This window comes from Cygnus atratus, chromosome 3 (assembly GCF_013377495.2).
Source record: "Cygnus atratus isolate AKBS03 ecotype Queensland, Australia chromosome 3, CAtr_DNAZoo_HiC_assembly, whole genome shotgun sequence".
NCBI lineage: Eukaryota > Metazoa > Chordata > Aves > Anseriformes > Anatidae > Cygnus > Cygnus atratus.
The window spans coordinates 53,529,869-53,553,317 of record NC_066364.1 but is presented as its reverse complement, the minus strand read 5'-3'; the positions used below and the strand labels follow the sequence as shown (position 1 = coordinate 53,553,317).

General features: G+C 40.0%; 1 long non-coding RNA gene across 1 annotated transcript; it reads right to left on the bottom strand.

Moving 5' to 3' along the window:
- Positions 1-671: 671 nt before the first annotated feature.
- On the bottom strand, positions 672-23,384 carry LOC126913276 (uncharacterized). The gene is made up of 3 exons (XR_007708157.1): positions 22,197-23,384; positions 3,066-3,233; positions 672-875 (listed from the first exon to the last, which is right to left on the bottom strand). It is a non-coding gene; the product is annotated as an uncharacterized LOC126913276 (long non-coding RNA).
- Between the last annotated feature and the right edge of the window lie 65 nt (positions 23,385-23,449).

Below are 23,449 nucleotides of genomic sequence, written 5' to 3'. Positions count from 1 at the left end.
TGTTCATACATTATCTAATAATATAGGAATATATAGGAATATCTAATGTTCATCTAATGTTCATACAGTTTTATACAGATGCATTGTAATTTACACAGTTTGTTCTATTTTACTTTTTGTACAATCCTGTCTTAGAATTACACTGTAAAGTCACAAGTAGATTCATAACTATTAATAAATAACAAGAATATCTATAAGGTGCATTGCAACTAAAATGTGAAAAAAAAAAATCTTAATACCTAAGAGTTATAAACTGCTGCAAGAAGACTTTACCTGGTAACAGCTTCACATTATGCCATCTGGGAAATAAGCCCAAATGACAGTAAATGATTCTTTTCTCATAGTCTAAAATAACTCATTGCATTTTTTGTGAAAAAGCAGCTACTGAAAACAACCTTGCAAGCAACCATAGTATGCAAGCTTGCATATCAAGCAGGTTTAACATACACACGAACACATATATGAATTTATCTATCTGTATGATATATGATGTATTTTAATATATGTGACATTGTTCTTTGTATTCACTGTCACAAGAGAGGCAAAACCATTTTTATTGCACTATAGAAAGCAAAGCAATGAAAAGTAATAATACATGCTTATTTAAATGGAGTTCCATTCAGCCCAGAACCTCTTGGTGTACCTATATGAATATTATTCTTCATTTGAGTAATATTTAGCATTCTTCCATCTATTTACATGTTAGCATCAAAACTCAGTTATTACAATCATTGGAAAGCATCCCAGGGAAACCTAGGATGTCTCATCCTTGTTTTATAGGCAGCTGAGCAGCAGAGACAGAAGTGTGTCAAATAACAGCCCAAAGGAACGGGAGAAACCAGTGCTGGAGGCAGAAACCAAATTCAGGCATAGACCTAATTGGGGTAGAAAATAAAGCATAAAATCTCAATTAATTAAAACAGCATAATTGTGGTAGTCGCATATCAAGAAAGTTCTCCCCAGTGTAGGCATGGAGCAGGGGGGAGTTGATTTTTTTTATTATTATTATTATTGCTGCAGTTTCTTTGTTTGTTTCTTTGTTTGTTTGTTATCTAGAAGAGGGCTGTACTCCAGAGTGGCCAAGTGGTTCTGTACTCAGGTGTCGGAAGGATGGTGTCTTGGCCCCGTGCTAAAGCAAATTCTTAGGGCTTTCTGTATGTACTGTGAATGTCCCAGATACTCAGCTACTACTCACTGCTACTGCCTTCACTCCAAATGAATAAATAAACAAAATTAACACTGAAAAGCTCCTGTTTTCCTCTCCATATAAACAAGGAAATAAAAAAGAAATCACAAAATATTTCATGGCAGGGAAAAGATCCAGGGAACTATATTCAGAGGAAGTGTGAATTCCCAAACAGGTATTTCTCCTGACAAACCATACTACTTCTACATACTGTTGGTGCTATATCTTTCCATCAGAGAAACATGGAAGTAATAGAACTGGGAGATGCAGCCAAGTGCAGCCACCTGCAGATAGTAGGAAACCGCAAAATATTTCCTGGAGCAGCAGATGCCTGTGTTTATTAGCTTGCTGCAGAGATTGAGGAAAAACAGGAGATGGAAGGCTCAAGGAGGGAAAAAAAATGAGGAAAGATTTTGTGCTTCACTTATTGAAGGATGGAGGGATTAAATTAAGGGATGGTTAAATAAAAATGAAAGTCTAGGTTCATGTGTCTTCTAGAAGGTATAAAATGTGCAGAATAAGCAGAAATGTATGGATTTTTTTTTCCTTGATTCAGGTTCACATTAATATTTCTGGTCTCAGAAATCTTATCTCTTTTTGAAAATGAGGTGCTCCTGACAGAAGGAGTTTCACGTTTTAGAAGTGTTTAGCCTAAGGGTCTGAGCTAAAGTGAATATGAATCAATAATGCCAAGTGAAACAAAGTAAATAATGAAATCAATGGAAAAACTCCTATTGAGTCTAACTCCCAACAGACTACAGATCAGGCCATAAGGTAGCAGGAACATATCCAGTAGGAGGGAAATCCTGAGAGAAAGTGTATTTAGGAAAAAAATGTTTCTACATTTCTTGGCATGACTAAGATCTATGAAAGTAATTCAGCAATTTATAACCACAATGCCCCTCACGATATTGTAATGACCTACCTCACCAAGGGCCCAGACAGTGCCAAGGCTGGTAGGAATGTGCTACATTTGGGCAATAGAGCAAATTGTTACTGGAAGAGAAGTTATATGCCTTGATTTCTGTGCATACTGGCAAATAAACCTGTATTTCCTGTCAACGGAGATTTTTAAATTTAGTTTTCAAGGTAAAAGGAAAAGAAAACATATTCAGCATGACAAATACATTAGGAGGAATGGATAGATAGCACTGCAAATGCTAAGAGGTCAGACCAAATAGGTTGATTTCTTCTCAGAGTTTTCCTTAGATCAATGCCTAAAAGAGCTGAACAATTTGTAATGGCCAATTAAAAAGCAAGACAGTCATTTGAGAAAAGGTGGGCTACATGTGTCAACAGAAAAGGAAAGAAAGTGTACTGAAGGTGTAAAACTATTTCTGTCATTTAAAAAATACATACAATTACCTCCTTCTTCCTCCACCACTCACCTTTTTCTGCTTTCCAGATCACTGGAATTAAAGGAGCTTAGTGGGTCCCTTCGACTCCATCATTTTCTGTTTGGCCTCAGCTTTCAGAGGATCCAGAACTGCCAGGAATTTTTCTGGCCAAGAGTTATGAGCTAGGGGCTGCTTACCCTCCAGGTTTCTTACACAAAGCAGTAAAGCACTACTAGGTCAGAGGAAAATCTGGAGCAGAACTGAGAAACAAACCCATATCTCCCCAGCCAGCATTCAGCACCATAACACAGAGACCACACTTTTCTCACTACCTTGCTATTATCACAAAAACATAACAGGAACTAAATTTTGACAAACAATCAGTTACGCCAGCCAGGCAATCTGTCCTAGGAAAGGTATGTTTTAATCACCATTTTTCCTCAGTCTCCAGGCCTGATGGCGGTGGTATTGTGAATCAAGAGCTCAGACCTGGAAGAATAAAATGCAGAAAAATATACAAGTTCTTTAGTGCTATGACTTACCTGCACTTCATGGAGGGTAAAAAGTGCAATAATTGCCCTCTGCATCACTGGAAAGGTTAAGGCTTATTAGGAATGCTAAGGATGATTTCTGATTTCTAAGTGCTTGTTTTTTCCCGGTTCCTGGTATCCTGTTAAGGACCGGACAAACACTGCTGGCTGGTCACTTTTCTGAAATTATAAAGAAAAAGTGAATTCTCTCAGAACTAATCAGACACTACACACAGTACTACAATTATTCTATTGAACAAAGGTCTGGCTACAGCAAAATTTTACATGATGCAGTCAAAACTATTTTCGGTTTTCACAAATGAGATCTAGTCACTCTCTTAGCATCAATTCTGCTGTATGGTTATGTGGAAATAGTTTTCTTCAAAACACCTAAGATCTCTGTGTTCATTTAATTTTATCTCTTCTGAAGAAGGATGTTAATTCTTTGGCAAAGATCCAAAATTTGTTGTTGGTAATGAAGAATGCCCAGTGGCTGGACGAGTTCAAAGGATCCCTGTCTTTTTAATTCAGGACTGAAGAGCGTTATATCTTCTTTTGAATGCTGGGCTGTAAAACTATCTGACTGTACAGTTGTTCTAGATTTCTCATTATTTTAGGCTTCATATTATGTGTTTGTTATTTTAAATTACAGTGCTGTAATTCACACGCACTGGCATGAGAGGCAGAAACTGGAAAATCTTAATGCCTACTGCAGCTTGGTGTGCTCAAGGGAGACCAGAAAGAATAAACAAGTTGGCATTAATTCCTTGGTCAGGGATTTTTTTACAGCAGGTTGGTTTAAACTTGTGTTTGCTGATGATAGACACATTAAATCACTGTGACTGGAAGCCTTGACTCAGCACCTCCCAATTTTAGGGCTCTGCTGGCCAATCTACCATGACGCACAGAGTACTTGTGTCGGGCTGCACCTCACCTAACAAAGAAAAAGCTGCTACCAGCACTCTCCCACCAGTGGGCACCAGCATGAGGACTTTGTGAATTGTGCCCCCAGAATTGTCCAGAATGGCTAAAAATACAGAACAACTGGAACATACACAAAAAGTGGACTTCCTGCAATGTTTCTGTTAATATTTCTTTAATAAAGTTGCACTATACTCATAAACTAGTATGAAATGTCCTATAAAAGGAAAGGAAACATTAAAAGATAAAAAAAACTCCCTGTTGGAAATCCCAGAGATCCACACCTGGTATAGGAATTTCCTCTGAGATTCCCAACACAGATGAAGGTCCACGGCCTTTTTCTTTCTCACCTGCATCTTACTGAGCCCCACCAAAATGTCTGTCTATAACCTTGCCACATGTTGCTGAGAATTTTCCATACGTTTAGAGAATGAAGATATCCTGCAGCAGATACCTAGTGGCCTGCTCCAACTTTCTCCTTCCTAAAAATAGTGCTGCATGTCACAGAATAATCACAGAATGGCTGAGGTTGGAGGGAACCTCTGGAGGTCATCTGCTCCAACCCCCCTGCTCAAGCAGAGACACCTAAAGCAGGTTGTCCAGAAAGCTTTTGAGGATCTCCAAGGTGGGAAACTCCACTACCTCTCTGGGCAACCTATTCCAGTGCTTCATCACCTGCGCAATAAGGAAGTGCTTCTTGATGCTCAGACAGAATCTGCGTTCCTGTTTGTGCCCACTGTCTCTTGTTTTGTCACAGGACAACACTGAAAACAGCCTGGCTCTGTCTTCTTTGCACCCTCCCTTCAGGTATTTATGCATATTGATAAGATCCCCCCTGAGTCCACCCAGGGTATCTAGGCAAACGTCTATTACATTATAACAGGTGCAGCCTAAATTGTTCCATATGTATTTTCTTATGTGATCAAGCCCATAATTCAAGAAAGTTTATACAGTCTCCCTAAATAATTGTCTCTCTAAATAACTTAAAAATTACATTTCTGACAAGAAATTTCTTATTTAGAGTTAGCATAAACTTTTTCCTGACAGAATAAACTGAGTGTGACAGAGATATGGAAACTTCCTCAATTAAGCCACAGAATCCCAGCTGTATTTAAACAATGCTGTCTGCAACAAGTTTTCAGCATTTAAAAGCTGGAGAGATTGGTGAGGGGTTCAGTAAACTACTTGTTGCTTCTGTTACTTGACCCTCGAGGGAGAAATCTGAAAAAAAAATAACACATTTATGCAACACACCACTACACTCATTCAACAGTACGCTCTGCTTTAAAAATGGTATGGAAGAACTCAGCTGTAAATTGAGTGTCAGTGCTCTCCTGCGTTGACCACAGCAACATATTTGTCTTAGTGCTCTGACAGTCGAGCAAGCAGGCATGCATGAATGATGCTTACGGATGGCACTTGTGTATGTACTGTTTCCCGAAACTTGTTCAAGGACATGTCACCCTTGGAACAAACAATTCTTAATTCTGTCAAGTTTGGTGTCTCCATGGGTTATCTGCCAAGTAATTGTCAGTTCTTTAACCTAAAAATGTCTGGGGACAACTTCAAAGATCAATGGGAACACAGCGATATTTTGGCTTTCTCCTCTCTGCATGTTTATCTCCCTTCAGCTGCAGGTTTTTCCCACATCCCATCCTGCTTTCATACATCTACGTCTGTGCCAAACGGTGATCCAGCCATAACTTGAGGCAGTACAAGGCAGACCTGAGCTACCTTATGCTGAGCACTGCAAGCCAAGGTGACCATGGTCAGGAATATGCATGCGGACCCCAGGTGTCAGGAACATGTGTGCAAGCAGACATCCTGCATCCTGTTTTCAATCCAGAAAGGGACAACACTCATCTGAGAGGGACCTGTAGTCCTGAATCACCAACACTTCTCCTTGGACTGACTCAGAATACAGCGGGGTATAGGTGATCCACATGGGGGAACAAAGGGACAATGAAACATATCAGCAGGGCATAGTATTATTATGGAAGATTTGGAATTACCCTCTAATTTTAGCTGTGACTTCCTCAGTGGTCAAATGGTACACTGTCATTTCACTTCAAGTTGGCTGCTTCCCTCACCTCACTACTGTTTTGCGGATGCAGACAGAGGCAAAAGCACCGTGCCACAATTGTAGACTTCCAGTGTTCAGAGTGCCATTTTAGTTATGGTAGAGGAGCAAAAATCACAAGCTTTATGCTTGTTGTAAAAAATAATATACTATCAAACATTATTAAATGCACCGCCACCCAAATATCATTTCATCTAAGTCTCCTTCTCCCAGGGAGAAACTGAGATTAGTTTGAGCCATTACTGGAAAGTGATAAAATAGCATGTGTTTTGCTCAGTTAAAATTATAGGTGATCTCTGAAGTTTCTTGTTAAGACTAGTCTCCCTGTACTATCCATTTAATTTGTCACTTTTACCCTGTCACTAACCCAGCTATGGGCTAAAGACACAGAAAAATTCCCTTTACACAGACAGGAAAGAGCTTCTCTTCTCAGCCTGGGTCCTGCTGGGGTGAGAGCAGAGGGGGAATGCCATCCTGGCAGAGAACATCGGGTTTTCCACAGCCAGCTTCTGCACCAGCCTTTCGAGGAGGAGGCCACAAAGGCAGAAGCAGAGGGCATAGTGCTGTGCCAGCCTCTGTCTGGGTACTATAAGTACTTGGGTGAAGGGGAATCTCCTCCTGTCACACCTTCCCCTTTCTTCCACCAGCGTGCAAGCACACAGGCTAACCACAGGGTAGTTAAACTGTAGCACACAGACAAAAGCATTCACTTCATGTGCTGCTCCTGACTGGTGGGCTGACAGCAAAAAGGCATGGCTTTCTGCCTTGTTTTCTGATCTGTGACTATAAGAAAAAAAACATCCTAACTTAATTTAGGAAAGGGGATTCTGTTCTTCCCACTGCTGCTGCTGGAAATAAAGCATTTATTGGAAAGTAGATTTATGGTATATAGATAAAAGCAAATGCTTTGTTTGTTTGTTTTGTATTTTTTTTCTTTTTCAATGCAAGAAAACGTGTCTCTTCAACCTGGAAAAAATAAAATAAAATAAAATAAAATAAAATAAAAATTAAAAAAATAAATCACTTGGTAGTCTCAATTATGAAGACCTTCTTATATCCAGACCTTGAGACTCAGCAATAAGCAACACAGCTGTGCTCTTATGGAACATGCCCATACTGGATGTGAGCATTTGCAAGACTCTCCAGATCATGCCCCATCATGCATTAGTGTCAATGTAATCAATGTAACAAGAAAGAAATGTGCTCTAAATGAAAATCTCTCTTAAATTGTACCAAAGTTTCAGTTAAAATGTAGATAAAAAATCCAGAGAGCATTGTAAAATCTGACTCATGTTTGATTAATTAATGTTATATATTCCAATTTGTCTCCTTCAAAAAAAAAAAAAGGTTAGAAAGTCATTCCACCATCTCCCATTGTTCTCTAGGATTTTTTACAGCAAATTGGAAAGGTTGAGAAATTAATCTGGCAGCAGATTTTACTTACATAAAAAAATAAAAAATACATCTATATATATCCACTATTGGGACTGGAACTGTGGTCTCAGATAAAAGATGTTGACTAATAAAAAGATGAAATCTCATGAGATATTCAGAGAATCACTTTGGCTTATTCCTCTTCTAGAAATATACCCAAGCAGGCCTATACTTCACGTGTATGAAATGCAGAAGACAATTCCATGCTACTGCTTCTTGATCAGCAAGTGCCATCTCATTCCAACTCTCCTCATGCCATTTTGTTTCCCTGGTGTTTTGCTCCTTTGAAGTATCTCTTTTTTAGCCATCTGGCCAAGTATCTTTTTTTCCAATTAAGGAACCTGTGTGAAAAAAAATAAGTGCCCACTGATTTTAAACTGTGCTAATGAGGCATCCATCACTTTATTTTCTGGCTATTCTATATATGCTGACACGAAGTCGGTTGTTATAGAGTATGAGTGTAAGTTATTCATGAAGACAGTCTCGTGTGCCCTAAACAATGCTCTACTCTTAATTACATTGTCACACAACAGCTGAACAACTCTCAGGAGCCCACTCCAATTTTTTTAAAAAATGACTTGACTCAGACAGGAGTTCTGTTTTCTACAAGGTTGTATTTAAAACTATATCTCTCTATATACTGACAGATATGTAGTCAAAGACAGATAATAGCTCTGCTAGTGGTGCTGCCTCTTGGTAGATGTGGCATCAAAGATGCAGGTGCCTGTGTACTCCTCCCTGAAAAGCAGAAACACAAGAACACAATATTGTAGAAAAAATAAAAAAGGAAAAAAAAAACAAACCTTACACCTTCTTCATTCCTATGCTTAACCCCAAATAATTTAATGACAAATCCTATTCACTTGGACCATACAATCCCCAGTGCTATAAAAGGCGTTCCGATCTCCTGCTTCTGTCTGTGACAGTTTATTTTCTCCCAGATCTTAATTTGGTTATGTAACTGACTACCTTAAAGATACCATGGTATGTTCTGGCTCTACCTACATAGTATGGCAGGATTCTTTGCTATGTGCTCCAGTCCCATTTCCCTAACAATGCTGATGTTTGAGCTGCAGTTTGCTTGGAAACTACAGTACAGTCAAGAGGGGTGCAGCGTGAGTCTCTTGTCCCTGCAGCATGCGCCTGAACCAGTGAGCTGGGAAGAGCTCCTGGGTGGCACAGGGCTTGCTCTTTCCACTTGCTTCACAGTTATTTAGGATAGCAAGGAAAAATAAACAACAATTCCTCAGGCAAAGGAGTTTTTTAACCTGTCTGAGACTGCAGTATTGTTCAGACTGCATTTAACCTGACAGAGAAATATTTGTTCCCTGTAATCTTAGATGTCTTAACAGTAGAAGATCTAACTTAAACTGCTTTCTTTAGCTGTGACCTAAGTCTTAGTAGAATACTTGGATAACAAAAAGCTTCCTTAGAATTCATTCAGGGTGGTAATGTAATGAAACACAAATTAAACTGAAGACCAAGCTGTTGGACTCTTAAACTAAAACACTCATTGAAAGCCTTTCCAAAACTGTCTATTTTCTTTCCACAAACCTATAATGGAAGAGAAAAACAGTTTGACCAACTAGTCACAAGTCTAAAAACTGATGTTGATACTGTCCTTAGGTTTTGTTCCTGGTGCATTACCCCAGCTTCTGAACCAGCACTGCGAAGCTGCTTTCTGATAAGTACCTTCCAGGATGAAATGAAGAGCTACTTTTCATTAATACAATGACAAGGAACTTCACAAAAGGCCCGATGTTTATTTCTAAAGATTTTCTGAATTTAAGTCTTATTTTTAAATTGTGATTTTAAACACTGTTTCACAAGCATTGCATGCATAATAATAATAATAATCAACTAAATATTACTCTATAAAATATACTTTTAAGGTGTGTAATTGTGCTGAACTTTGTGAATTAAATGTTTACATGGGATTACAATTCAGTCCTCAGAGATTTAGCTCTCAGGTTCTTTCAGTTACTGCAGATACACAGAAGAAAGAATTGCATAGCTCTAGTAATCAACTTTTAACTTTCAAACAGCATTCTCTAATAACTTAGGCCTTAATTTGGATGCCTAAGCTTCCTGGTTATAGTACAGGTGGGGTTATTTGCTCTTAATTCCAGTTTTCTACTCAAAACTGCTTAGTTGTTCCCTGGTTTCCAGTGAAACAGTGTCAGATATTTTATCAATTAGCAGTTTCTTATCGTTTGTTTGAATATCCCATGTATTATAAAAATAACTTCTTCCACTGAAATTCTATGCTTTGTGATTCATATAAAGCCATTATAATTACAAATAAGCAAAGATGTATTTTACTAATATATACTTTACCTTTCCATATCCAATGCAAATACACCATATAGCACTTCTCAAAGGAAAAAGGCTTCCCCTACCTCAGCAAAGCCTTTAGGAACACACTCAAAGCTGTGCTTAACAAGAAGAACATGACTGAAAGTTTTGATGAATCAGGGCCAAGAAGACAAGTGCTCATCACCGTGAAGTGATGAATAAGCATTCTAAATGTACTCTGCCATAAATGTCAGCTTTCAAATCACAAAAGACGTGAAATTCACCTTTGTAAAATGAAAGGAGAAAATATCTAAGTCCAGGTACTAAATAATACATCCATCAGGGTTCAAATGACTCTGTTAATTAGTAACAGAGTCTGAAATTTTAATCTCTAGGTCACCCATTCAAAAACAGCTAAACTCAGTAATAAAAGGTTATTGCTGTTTAATGACAGCTTCCTGAACAGGCAAAAAGAGTGTGTTTAAAGGTAGCCTTACAGAAAGCCCAAGGACAGAGGGAGTCCTTTGATTGCAAATCCAGTAATTTGAAAGAAAAGACACTTGTGTTAACATCAGTCACAACACATCAATATTTTCCCCCACACTAATGGGAAAGCTATAACAATATCACAATTGACTAAGTTGGGAAGTTTTTCTCTTTGATTGTGTTAAATTGTCTCAGTTCTTTGCAACGATCCACGTGGAGGAAGCTTCCCCGCATACAATGCTTCTGTGTGACTGAGTCACTGCACAGGAGTGGCTTTCATGGAGATGGCTTTTACAAGAGGGAAATTATTTTGCCAGGGTAATACAACAAGCAGTGGCTTGAGGGGAAAGGAAAAATCAAAGGTAGCAGGGGGTTGACTCTATTCTTTTCTACATCAGTTAAAAAAAAAAAAAAAAAACACAAACAAACATAACTGCAGGCATCCAGTACCTAGTGTAAACATTTCAGAGCACATGAGCACTACCAGATCAGATGATGGATTTTCTATTACCTTATCACAGAGTAAAAAGTCCTTGCAAAGGTGAAAATCAAAGGATGGTCAGGACTATTGGATTCATCTCCAGTAAGGGACAGGTGTATATTCTTGGGGGGAAAAATAGGTCACCCATTAGCATTACAGTCAAAAACACTGGTAATGAACTGTGCATCTCACCAGAGCTTTTGAAACGGCTCTGTGACGGGAACCTGTCAGAGAGCAATTCAGCTGCTTTTCATTAATGCAGTGACTGGAAACTGCATACAAGACCAAATGCTTTACTCAGTGCTTGTGAGAGGACTGTGAGAGAAGGAAGCCTGTTTTCACTAATAGTTCACGCTTTATGAACAAGGATGCAGAGCTACTAGAACAGTCACTGCTGTCAGGCAAGAATGGTCTTTCTCTTGGTATTATATATCAGCTCATTCACTTGCCTGTTTCCCCATTGTATTCAGAAAATAAAATCTCCAGGGCTTTCTTACACCTCTGGAAGAAGCCACTGGTGCTTGTCTGCTGCTGCTGTGTGGTCATCGTGGGCAGTACTCTGCAAGCTCGGGGGTATTGGCCACTTCAGGCTTGAGAGAGGCTGATACATGTCTGCTGCAGACGGACAGAGATCATCTCTTCCAGAAGTGATTCAGAACAAAAGCCCAAGACAGCTGTTCTTTATCACATCTGAAGGAGCTTATCTTTCTCCAGTGTCTAAAAAGGAGTCAGTAGAAATGGCCCCTACTAGACTAATGTTAGGCTTGCAGGATACTCCCCTTCTTCCCCCAGAGTGCATCTTTTTCCATTCCTTTAATTTTTTTTTTTTTTTTTTACAAACAGCCAGAAAAAGGGGGAAAGAGAAAACAGCTATCTACAGTTTATCTTGCTTTGCAGGCCTTTTTGGTAATGTTAAATAACAACAACTTATCTTGACAATGTTTGATTTTTTTTAACATATATTTGCTGGACTATTTAATGTCTTGAACTCCTAAATTATAGCCTAAATTAAGAAGAAAAGAAGCATACACTGATTTTAATATCCGTATTAAGAACTAGTAGTATCACCTTAGGGGACAGATTTTCCTAAGGTGCTATGACTCAGGTCATTTAGGAAATCAAGGGTAAATCATAGCTTACATTTCATCTAAGAATAGCTAGAAGCTAATTTAGATCATGGAACACTATAGAATACTTTCTGATACCTAGATTTCTTTGCATCCCACATTAACTGAAGTTTCTCGGTACAATTTTAGTGTATTTTAGTATAAAAAGGATAATAATTATAGTGAGGTAAAAGAAAAGGGTGAGCAGTGTTCTGGCTACCACTGCCTGGTCACAAAGAAGCAGCTGGAGATTTAGTGGGATCACAGATCAGAACTCAGTTAAAAACACTCAAAAAAGGGTCAAGCATAAATTTTCCTCATCCTGATATGTGCCTTCACTTATCAGCATTATTTCAACTCTGTATTGTACCACATCAATCTTCATCGAGGCCCAAACACAGTCAGACCCCTCTGACTCAGTTCTTGAGAGTAAGAAACAGTCACATTTTGTCGGCCTACAGTACACTACAGCCTGACCTCATGATCCCTTTTGATGACTACAATCAACCCGGGCATAACTGATTGCAGGATTAGATTTATGTTTGAAAATATCTGAGTTCTGCACTTTAAGAAAAACAAACATACAAGCATATTTGCTTGTCCGTTCATTACAGTTTTATGCCTTTGAATAATGTCGACAGCAGAGTTTTTGGTGACAAGTTATAATTAATAATTTCAGTATAGTATAGGATAGCTTACTTAATTCCTTTATTCATTTTTTTCATTAAAAAAATACACAAATGAAAATCAATTTTTTCAGTATATTGCTTTATGAAAAAATAATTTGTTGAACATGTAGAGGGAGAAAGTAGAAAAGCGAGTAAAAGGGACATTTTACGAGAGGCCCATCCCCTTCTTGAAGACAAGGCAATCAGGTGTACTTACAGTCATGCTAGGCTTGCTTATTTAATCCTACAAACCTGTTTTAAGAAAAAGCCTAAAGTGAACCAAAACCCGTTCAAATCACTTTAGAGATTCTTTGCTGAGCAAATAGTTCATTCAGGGAACTGTGTTCTTTCCTGATACTTTTGTTTTGTTCCTGTGGGAAATGCTTAGGTAGGACACATTGTCTGTCAAACTAGTACAGATAGTATGAGAGAGAAATTTTAGTACTGGCCAGTTGCCACCTCATGAGTCTTTCAATACTATCAATCTAACCCAGTCAATGAAAAAACACTGGCAGTGGAGTGTTAGACATTGGACATATCGTATGAATGGGTTATTAGTAGCCCTTCAAGTGAAATTTATCTTTGCATATTTTAAGAGTATTTATATATTATTTCATTACTATTATAACAATATCTGGCTTGTATTTTCTTATTTTAAAGCTGGTTATTTTCTGTATTCCCAAATGCTTGGACTCTTTTTTGTGTCCGTCTAGTTCTCCATCTCAATGATAGGCAGCTCAGATTATATCTCCTCAGTTAAAAATTGAAGAAAAGCAAAGGATAAGGAGTATTAGACAGGCCTGACACAGGACGTAACTCTGCAATTTCTATTTATGGATCCACTTTCCATATCCACCCATCCTGTTTTGGGAAGGACAGTGAAATAATTCATTTTAGGTTAATGTTTTAAACCAAAACAACTCATTCAGACTTCCTATTTCATAATATTATCTATGTCTGTTTTACTTATGCATTTAGACATTCATCTCAGTATTTAGTTCACTGCATTTACCATTCATGAGCCACTTCACAGACAAGATGGTTAGCAAGACTGCTGCCCTGGTTGGTGGTTTAACCTCCAAGTCATGCTTATAAAAAGATTCAGCTGCAGGGAACAACACTGCTTCTGTGCAGAAAATGTTGGTCAAGGCTGCAGAGCACGTCTGACTCTCCATTACACAGTTTAGTTCCACATCACATTAAGTAACCTAACTGAATTAAACAGTAACTAAGACAGACCACTTGCTCTGTCTTAGCCTAAGAGGGCATCAGGAGAACTTCAGTAGAAAGCCATCAAGGCACCTCATGTCTACCTTGCCTTTATAAACTGGCCACTCAGCAGCACCAGCTCAGGGAGAAGGGTTCCTAATCCCACTTCCTGCTCTACACACATGGACACCAGTTTTCTTCAGGAAGGATTGTCAATAGGTGTTACACTTCCAACCACAGCAAGAGAAGGAAGAGAAGCCTGCTTCACTCCCACAGGAACAGGCAGAAAGTTGCCCAGATGAAGTGACCTGGCTGCTTTGTCTGTACTTTCCCTGGTCACCGGGCACCATCCATGTCAACATCTAGATGGTCCTGGGTCAGTAAAACAAAGAAATGCCAGTGTGTAGAGGAGGTGATGTTTTTAGGCCTCCTTCTTGCCTCTGGCTAGTGCAAAAGATATCTCATCCTGGCCAACAAGCATGGGTTGGGAATCAAGCTGGCAATAAATAATATCTAATGATGATGTCTGGTTTCCTGACAGTGCCTCAGAGGCAGACTTTAGTTCACAAGCGTCTGCTTTCTTCTCCCTACTTTTCCTTCCACATACATACAGTCCTAAGAACTGCTCTCTAATATCATCCTTCCAGCAGACTATATGCCATATGGTCCATATTCCATGGACAAGCAATCCATACTTGTGTTGTCAGTCTTGAACCATTCTGGGTCAGGCCTGTGCTTTCCCCTCGTGGAAGTGAGAAGCTGGGCCGATGACCTCCTGCAGGATGTTCCAGCAAGGCTAGCTCCAGGCTGGGAGTAAAGTCTACATCACCTGTGCAGGCTACAAAAGGCTGGGAAGTTTAGGTTGGAAATTAGGAGACATTTTTTCTCAGAAAGAGTAGTCAGGCATTGGAATGGGTTGCCCATGGAGGTAGTGGTGTCACCGTCCCTGGGGGTGTTTAAGGAAAGGTTGCACCTGGTGCTTAGGGACATGGTTTAGTGGGTGACATCGGTGGTAGGGTGATGGTTGGACTAGATTATCTTGGAGGTCTTTTCCAACCCTAATGATTCTATGATTCTATGGGGGCACGCTGCAAGTAAGTCTGTAGCCTGAAAGCCTACCTCCAGTCCATGTTCCTGATCTCTCACTTTCGCTATGAGGTGCTGATGGGCAATGGCTTAAATGAAGTTATCATCCTTCCAGATGACAAGAGGATAGCTACATGTGGCACAAACACATCAGTGATGGAGTGAGTAGCCAGACATGCAAAAGGACCTTTGTAGTAAAAGGTGTAGTCCCCAAGTGGACTGGTGGAGGCATCTTCAGAGCCACAACAGGACTGTGAACAGGACAGGGCTGGTGATGACAAGTCAGCACAAGGCTTCCCCCACGCAACAGACCTTTTGAGACACCAACAAAGCAGCACAGCCTTGGTAACAAAGTCACTTAGCTTTCCTCCACTATTATTCAGATCCCTTTGCAATTACACAAATGTTCTGATACAACTTTGGCAAATAGGGAGTTACTTTTTAGTAGTGTTGTATATAAATTCCATTAAAATTTTGAGGCAAACATTTGCCTCATATTAAATTTTCTGACCACCTGAGTTCTGCACTATCAATTGTCACTAAAAACTGAAACAGAGGAGTAAGCATGAGGCTATAGAACACAGAAAATCTTTCTTTGAAGAGATACGGCGAGGTTGTAGGAAAAGGCAGCATGATACCAAGCCATTTCTGATAAAGATCTTTAAAGACAACACCTTGTGTTTTTTTCGAAAGCGGTATGTTCCAGCTCTCACAGAAAGCATGGCATAGGTCATGCCAGCCCAAACCCTTACAGTAACATGGCTTTTCCCTGCCTGCTAGGTAGGAGGGATTTATTCTTTGTTTCACTCCAAGTAGAGAGAAACAAATTACGTGCAGCTTCTTGAATGCTATGTGGTAAATTTTGTTTTCTATCAGGAAACACTCATTAAAAAAAAAATCCTAATTTTAAAGATCTGTTAAAGGTCAATTTGCAAATCAATGTTTTCCTAATACAGATTGAATACTAAGTTGTGTGCCCATTGAAAGAAACTATCTCTGTGCTAACCTTTTGGGGAAAAAAGTGGAACAACAAGGTAAAAACTTAATTTAATGGGTGATTCTAGGAGCATGATGACCTTACCCAGATGCCTCATTCTGCTCTGTTTGGAATTTGTCCTCTGTGTTCACGTACATAAGTTAACAATTAACTTATTTTGCTGTCTCTCACCTGTTGACTCAAATACATAAGGAGAAAGACATGCCAAGTTGCTTTCATTTGAGCAAAATAGCTGGTGCCAATGATGAATCAAAATCAAGTTTTGATAATAAGGAAGAGACGAATATTTTGCAAAACTAGCCAGTTACTGGTTAACCTGAGAAAATATTAGATATTATCTCTTACAGTAGATTTATTATATAAATATATTGATGTTCAACCACCGTTACAAAAAACAACTATTCACTTTCCACATTTGCGATTACCCTGTAGGTTTATTCAGGACAAAGGCATGTTCCTATCCTGTTGACAGGGATATTAAAGGAAACAGACTGTGTGAAAGAGAACTACAGAAGCATAGAAAGAGGCATGAAACTATGAAATGCTTAGAGAACCTTCCCCCACTTGTACCCCAACTTGGAGACTTGATTTGCATGCAAATATTTACCCTTTTCTCCAGATGATACTCATATTTAGTTCCTGTTTATACTATAGATACCCCACTTACACAAAGACCTTCATGTCAAAAGTACCAAGCTGAAAGGAAAAAAACTCTCTGGTCTTCACCAGCTTCTTTGAGTCCTGAAGGTTTCCCTAAGAAACATTTGCTTCTGAATCAATTATCTTCCTTTTTCAGCACTGGATATTTTCCTGCATCTCATCTTAAACAAAAATCTGCCTCTCTGAATGCTGTTTGCTGCTAATTCATTGTTGTCATTCTCAAGTCTGCCTAGGATTACATACTGCCTGGTGTGTTTGGAGTACATAAAGCATTCAGAGATGCTTTGAACTCAGGAAAGCATTAGATGCTGCTAGATCAGGGTTGCAACAATGGCCCACAGCATCAGATGATATTGAGGCAATACATCTGTCAATAAAGCAGAAAGCTCAGGGACAACTGGACATATACGGAGGAGAAAGGAGACCTGTGTTTCAGGAAGACAGCCAAATAAACGAAATGAACCAGAACTGGTCTAGGACAGATTGTCAGTGGTGTACTACAAGTCCTTGGTCTACTAACTGAGCACTGGAAACTAAGAGAATTTAATTTCTAAAGAAAACAAAAATTTTGCACCCCAAAACAGCATTTCATTTAAGGATTTTAAAGCACACTCCATACATTATGTCTTACTGTGAAATAGGTCAGCTTTTTTTTTTTAGCTGAGAAAAATAAGGCCCACCATCATACAGAAAAAAGAAAAAAAATGGTAACGCCATTTTTCTTGTCTAGGTTTTCAATAAGATCCTGGTTTAGCCAAACAGCAAGAGCAAAGGTCAGATTAGCTGTGATTTTTTCTGCATCATGTAGCCCAAGCAGTAAATCAAACAAGGGAGTTTCAGTAGGATAAAATATCAGATTTGAACTGAGACTGAAAATCCTGGATTTCATTTAAAGAGGACAAATAATTCACAACTGTAGAAGATCTGAGCAGACACGTGTGCGCCATGTATGCACAAGCCAGCTGGCGTTCTGCAGCTAAGAGTCACTACTCTGAGTGATAAGAAAAAAAAAATCCACACAGCCAGTCAGGTGGCAGTGGGACACATCTGACTCCTTATCATTATGTACCAAGGTAAGTCAGATCATGAATGGCACAGATAAGAAAATAAATAAATAAATAAAAGAAATTCCCAGTCACCAAATGGGTTTGGGGTAAGAGAATCTGCTGAGGACTGATGGAACTGGCCACAACAATTTTTAACAAAAGTCTGTGAAGAAGAAACGTGTAGTGGGCCTCAAGAGATCCACTGAAAAAAAAAAAAAAAGATGCATCACTTTTTTTTTTCCCCAGAGGACAGAACCAGTAAATAGTGAAGTATTTTCAATAAGAAAGACTAATTAAGGAAATAACTAAATACATAAGCTCTGCTCCTTGTAACTCCAAAGCTGTTAAGACCTCCAGAAGAGAGAGTGGCTTTTAAAATAGACTCAAAAATAAATCCGCAGCAATGTCTCAATCAGGGTATAGTCAGTAAGCCATATCTGTACTCGTACTATTAAAATGTGCTGTTGAGCAGAATTAACTCATCCAGTTAGGGAAACAGCCACTGGGAAGAAAGAAGCACAAGGACACCACTTCAGCTATTACATGAGGGCAATTCCACGTGGCATCAAGCGTGGTTGGGATGATAAGAAGAGCTGGGGAACATTTTCAGCTTTGCTTTTTTTTTTTTTTTTAATGAAACAGCCAAGGAAACATTGCCCATGGACTTAAAATCTTATACTAACCAAGCACTCCTAATATAAATAAATTTAATAATAAATAAATAAATAAATAAATACAAATAACTGTAAATATATCTGCAGTGTCTTTTGTTTTCAAGATCTCTTGGTAATACTTTCAATCATGTTACAGTGTACTCTTCTTCCCTGACAGAGTCATCAGGTTAGTAACCTACACTCCAATCGCTTTCCCTTGGGTTTATATATTCAAACAGCAAGCTCTAGTTTGAAACCAAGATGTCCAGATATTCCCATCATTTGGTTGCTAAACACAGCTGTTGAATGACTGCAAAATCCATCTCCACTGGTCATGTCTTGTTCCCTGCCAACATTTCTCTCCTCTGGTTAGGGAAAATGATGCCACCTCGGAAAGGAAATTTTGCCTCATTCCCTGTTGTGATTTCATCTTGTCAGAATAAACTCTAATTTCATACCTTTAAATGTAATATACAAACTTGATGATAGCCAAGAAAGTGCTGCTGGGAGAACATAATTGTTACAGTCATAATGCTGGCATAAGATGCTTTGGTGCTATTAGAGGTAATTAAGACTAAAGGAAAGTACAGTAGTAAATAGTTTTCAGTCACTTACAATCCATTGAGCTTTGTCCCTTAAATATGCCATATCTAGTGGCCTTTACCTTTGCTGGGGATTCTGGGTACAGAAACGCGAGAATGGAAGTAAAAGAGCATATCAACATTACATAATAGGAGCCTCTTTGGTTCTGAGGGGCAAGAGAAGAGAACAGAGGGGCCTGTCACAACTTTTAATAACATCTCAAAAATCTAAGGTACAGATGGAATTTCATGGGACCTCTCAAAACATCTTCAGCCTTAATTGCTACGAGAATAATTATGAGATGCTTATCTGAACGGTGAAATACCATAAAAGCTATCTTCTGATTCTTAGCTTCATAGCTAAAATTTGATTAAAGGATGTCAACAATGGTAAAATACTGTAGCACTTTCCCTTTCTTTTATTTTCCTGCCTCTCCCTTGTACATGTAATTCCATGGCCTCATTTGCTTGTTCTGAGGGACTGCAGAGAGTCTTTAACAGAAGCAATTAAAAAAAAAATGATGAAAAGCAAGGAGTAACTTAAGTGTGATAGTCTGAAAGATGCCATCTAAGGTTGAGTATGAGAGCTTCATGCCAGTACTGGACACAATCCCGCAAGGGGTCAGAGATCAAATTCTAGACTCAGACTTCCTGTGATGTTGAAGAAAATGCTTTTAATATTTCATCTTTTTACAGAACAAGAATCAAACACTTTCTTCTGGCAGCATTTCTTGCAGGTCATCTTCTGTGCCATCCGAAATCATGGGGAAGAGAGAAAGGGCAGAGGCTTTCTGCCCTTAGCTGGGTGTTAGCTGGACACTTTCAGTGAACCCTCCAAATAAGCACTGCCAGCTGTGTGCATTACAGAGCCTTCATTTTGAGAAATGAATGATCCCCTCCCTCAGGTGGAGATGGAAGGAGTTATAAAGGGTAATTCCGAAGATACTGGTAGGAAAGAGACCTAGCATACCATTCATCAGCCATGGCAGAAAAGGGTTGAAGGAGTGGAGCAATAAATTCTGCAAGCTTAGAGCTTCATACTCCTGATACATTTCTACAGTATTTATATTATAAAAAAAAAGTTTGTATATTAGCCAAAGCTTGGATAAAGTGTGGGTATTAGCCACATTCATCTCATGTGTTTAGAGAAAATGTTTGAGAAAGGCTGTCACACAATCTCACTTTCTCTCTTCTACTTTGCATCCTCAAATAGGAGACCAGTCTTCAACACTAAGCTCATCGTGAAGAGAAAAAACTGGCACCTCCCACCTCCCAGATTAGTGCCAGTACTCTGGCTGTAGGCTTCTCTGGGAGTCCAGTGCTCTCACTTCAGGACTGTTGAGCAATAGTCCTTAAGGAAAACTCCTCTCCTCTTTGCCATCAGAGTCCTGCACTCCTCTCTAAGCTGCAGTACAACTTCAAAAGGAAGGGTAGGGAAAGTGTACCTTCTCTAGGACACACTACGGCAAGACAAAAGAGGTGAATTTGAATCACCTGAGAGTACAAAAGTGTGTTGAACACAGCTCTACAATTTCCTGAGCAAATGCTCTAACCACAGGGCTCCTAAATAAATGGTCAATATTTCCTTCTTCTGAGCTCTTAAACTAAAGCATAAGACAGTCCCTTATACTCAAAGCACTGAAGACCAAAGTTTTTGCAGCTGTGAGTCACACTTTCCTCACATACTGAACTCAGAACTGCAGCCAAGTGCCAAAATCGGAGAGACAGAGAGTATTTCATACTCATGTGGTCTTCAAATGGCTGAAGCCTGTTTCCAAGCAGCACTCTGGGTGTTACGAAGCCTGCTTGTGAGCCCTGGGAACTCAATGTCTTCGTCATGCTACTTACTCTAGAAAGAACATCTAACTTGGGTTTATGAATTGCATTCCCAAAGGCAAGCCTGTTAAATCTGTCTCTGAAGATCTGGACAAAAGTATTGTATTTCAAAAGCAAGCTGTCAAGTAATGTTTAAAAGTGGTCAGTACAAGAACATCGTACTACGAGGCCCTTGCAAGGCAGCAGCACTGGTACAAACTCGCTGTGTAAAGAGCTGAATCAGTCTCAGCTGAATGTGACGCAAGATGGGCCAGCTGTTAATGTTCCCCTTATCTGTCCCACGTATCTGTTAGAATATGCAGGCTAATTCTCTATCACTAGGCAAGATCTAAGGCTAGAACCAGGACAAAATAGGTGCAGCTGGTTAATATGTGTATATATATATATATATATATATATATATATATATATGAAAAGAAGCAGTTGACACATTTTTTTCCATGTCTTTCAGTCAATATGCAGCAAATTTGCCCATTCAGAATATTTATTATAGAAAAGTGCCTTGTCCCTTGATTACACAAACCGCTCTCTCACTGCCTCTCATGTATCAGTTCTACCTTTCTACAAATGCCTGATTTGTGCATGATAGCTGGGAAATGATTCCTAATCCTGCAGCTGAACCCAGATCAGACGCATTTTACTCTGCAGACCAGTGTTTTGTTGGCATAACCACTGGATAGGACCCAACCTTACTCAGCATAGCAAAACAACTGCCTGAAGACTTGTTTTTTTTCCCATTTAGCTGATGTCATCCAGGAAGTAATGCAGCTCATTTAGGAGAAAAAAATTAAATGGAGGGGGGGAGAAGTGTCAGCCAGCTCAGCTCAATGTTCCCTCTAGGTGGATGTGCTGACAGCTATGTTGCAAGAAGCTCCTCCACTGCAAGTCCTGGTGCAAGTGGGCAGGCTTTCCACTGCCATCCTCAGGAGATTATTGCAAACACTAGGCTTCATTTCTTCATGCTTCACTCAGATTATCTGACACTATTTAATGTGGTGACCTATCAATGGTGCTTAACTTTACAGCTGCATTTCCTGTCAGATACAGACAGTCAAAACTGAGCATGTACAGGTCTTGATTCTTCTACTCATATTTGAGTGTTTTTTTTCCCCTCAAATACTCCCTGTATGTTCATGTTCATTGCAATATCTTATATGACTCTGTCTTGGGCCTAAAGTAAATTATTGACCTAAAACAAGTGACTTGTACAGCAATGTTGGGTTGAGGCATTATTTTTTTTTCTTGCAGTCTCCATTGCCCCCATCTTGTGAACAGCTCTGTGTGCCAGTAGCTTTCCATGCATGACCGGTCCCACTGAATGGCTCCCACATGACTCTGCTAGTAAGTGTTTGTAACATCAGGTGTTCACAACAGGAAAGCTCTGCATACAAAATTTTGGCTTCTGTTCTGAGGAGGAGGTTATTGTGGTCCTTGGAAAGATCATCTCATTGCAGAGGCTGGAGAAGTTAACAGGTTCTGCCTTTGCATTGAAAATACTTGTTACTTCCCACGTGCTCAGGAAAATAGCAGGATGTCCCAAAGAGAACGATGACGGTGGTGATGAACCTCCCGGCATGCATTTACATTTAACCCCTGGCACTTACCTCAGGCACCAAAAATGCAGCAAGCTGGTGAGTTCAGAGGGCTTCCCTTTAGGCAGCTGAGACACAGGAGCAGAACCTGGGTGATGGGATTTCCAACTCTTGTATCGGCTCATGGAGTGCTGCGGCAACATGGCAACCTAAGGAATTACTTCAGAGGGCTGAAGAAAGGCACTTATTCCAGCCAGCAATAAATTCAGCCCCCAAATATTATCATATAAGTAGTGATGAGTTTTGCGGGCAATCTGTGAAAAATATTGTACGCCCACGTACGCAGCGATTGAAACAGAATATGCTTGCTGGAGCTGAGTGGTATTTCACCGTTTAGGAAGCTTTTCATTAGTCAACTGCCTTTCAGTAGCTAAACTCCGTGTTTGCCACCTTAAACGTTCCTTTAAAACAACACAACAAAAAAAAGGCGCAGATTCTTATCTCCTTTTCCAAGCAGGCTGAATTCTTCAATCCGAAGCAGTTTGATCTTGGCACAGCTCTCCAGGCAGTGTTACACATTTCTGGGAAAGGCATGTCAAGATCGCAGCGCTCATCGTTCGGTTTAAGCAGGAGTTTCATATCTAGCTGTGGGGAAACGCAACCCAGGGAGAAAAAAATAGGATTTAGAGGAAAATCAGAGCGAAAATTAAAGGGAATGGTTGATTTTGGTGGATGCAAATCGTGGGCCGCTGATCCTTCAGTTTCGGATGTAATCCTGAAGTTTTACAGAAGCGTTTGCTCGTAGACTGGAGGGAGTTTTGCAGGACTCTTTCCAACGTTTGCGTGTAACTGGCTCTTCTAAGCCTGTTTCCAATTAATCTATCTCAGACTAACTTCTAAAGAACGGGGTTTTGGGACACAGCCTGCCTTTATTCCCGTTAAGCCAGCGGTGAAACTCCCCTTAATTCAGCTGGGAGCGGAGCGAGGCCCGCGCCCAGCCCGTTTCCAGCGCCGCGCCTTTGCAGTTTATGCAATGCCTTCTCCCTGCCCTTGGTTAAAGCTCGGCCTTCCCTCCGCCGGTGTGTCTTATTTTCCTTTTTTCCCTGCCGAGGGACCAGCACGCCTCCGACCCCGTGCCCTGCCCGTCCGGGGGCAGCACCGCAGCACGTTTGGTGCTGCGCTGCCCGGGCAGGGCCCAAAAAACTTCGCCCTGCCAAACGCTGCCCCTCTGCTCGGGCACCCCGCGCGCGTCCCCTGGGAGGGCACGGGGCCGCGCGCGCGCCCCCGCGCCCCACCGCCAGCCGCGGGGCGGTGGCTGCGGAGCC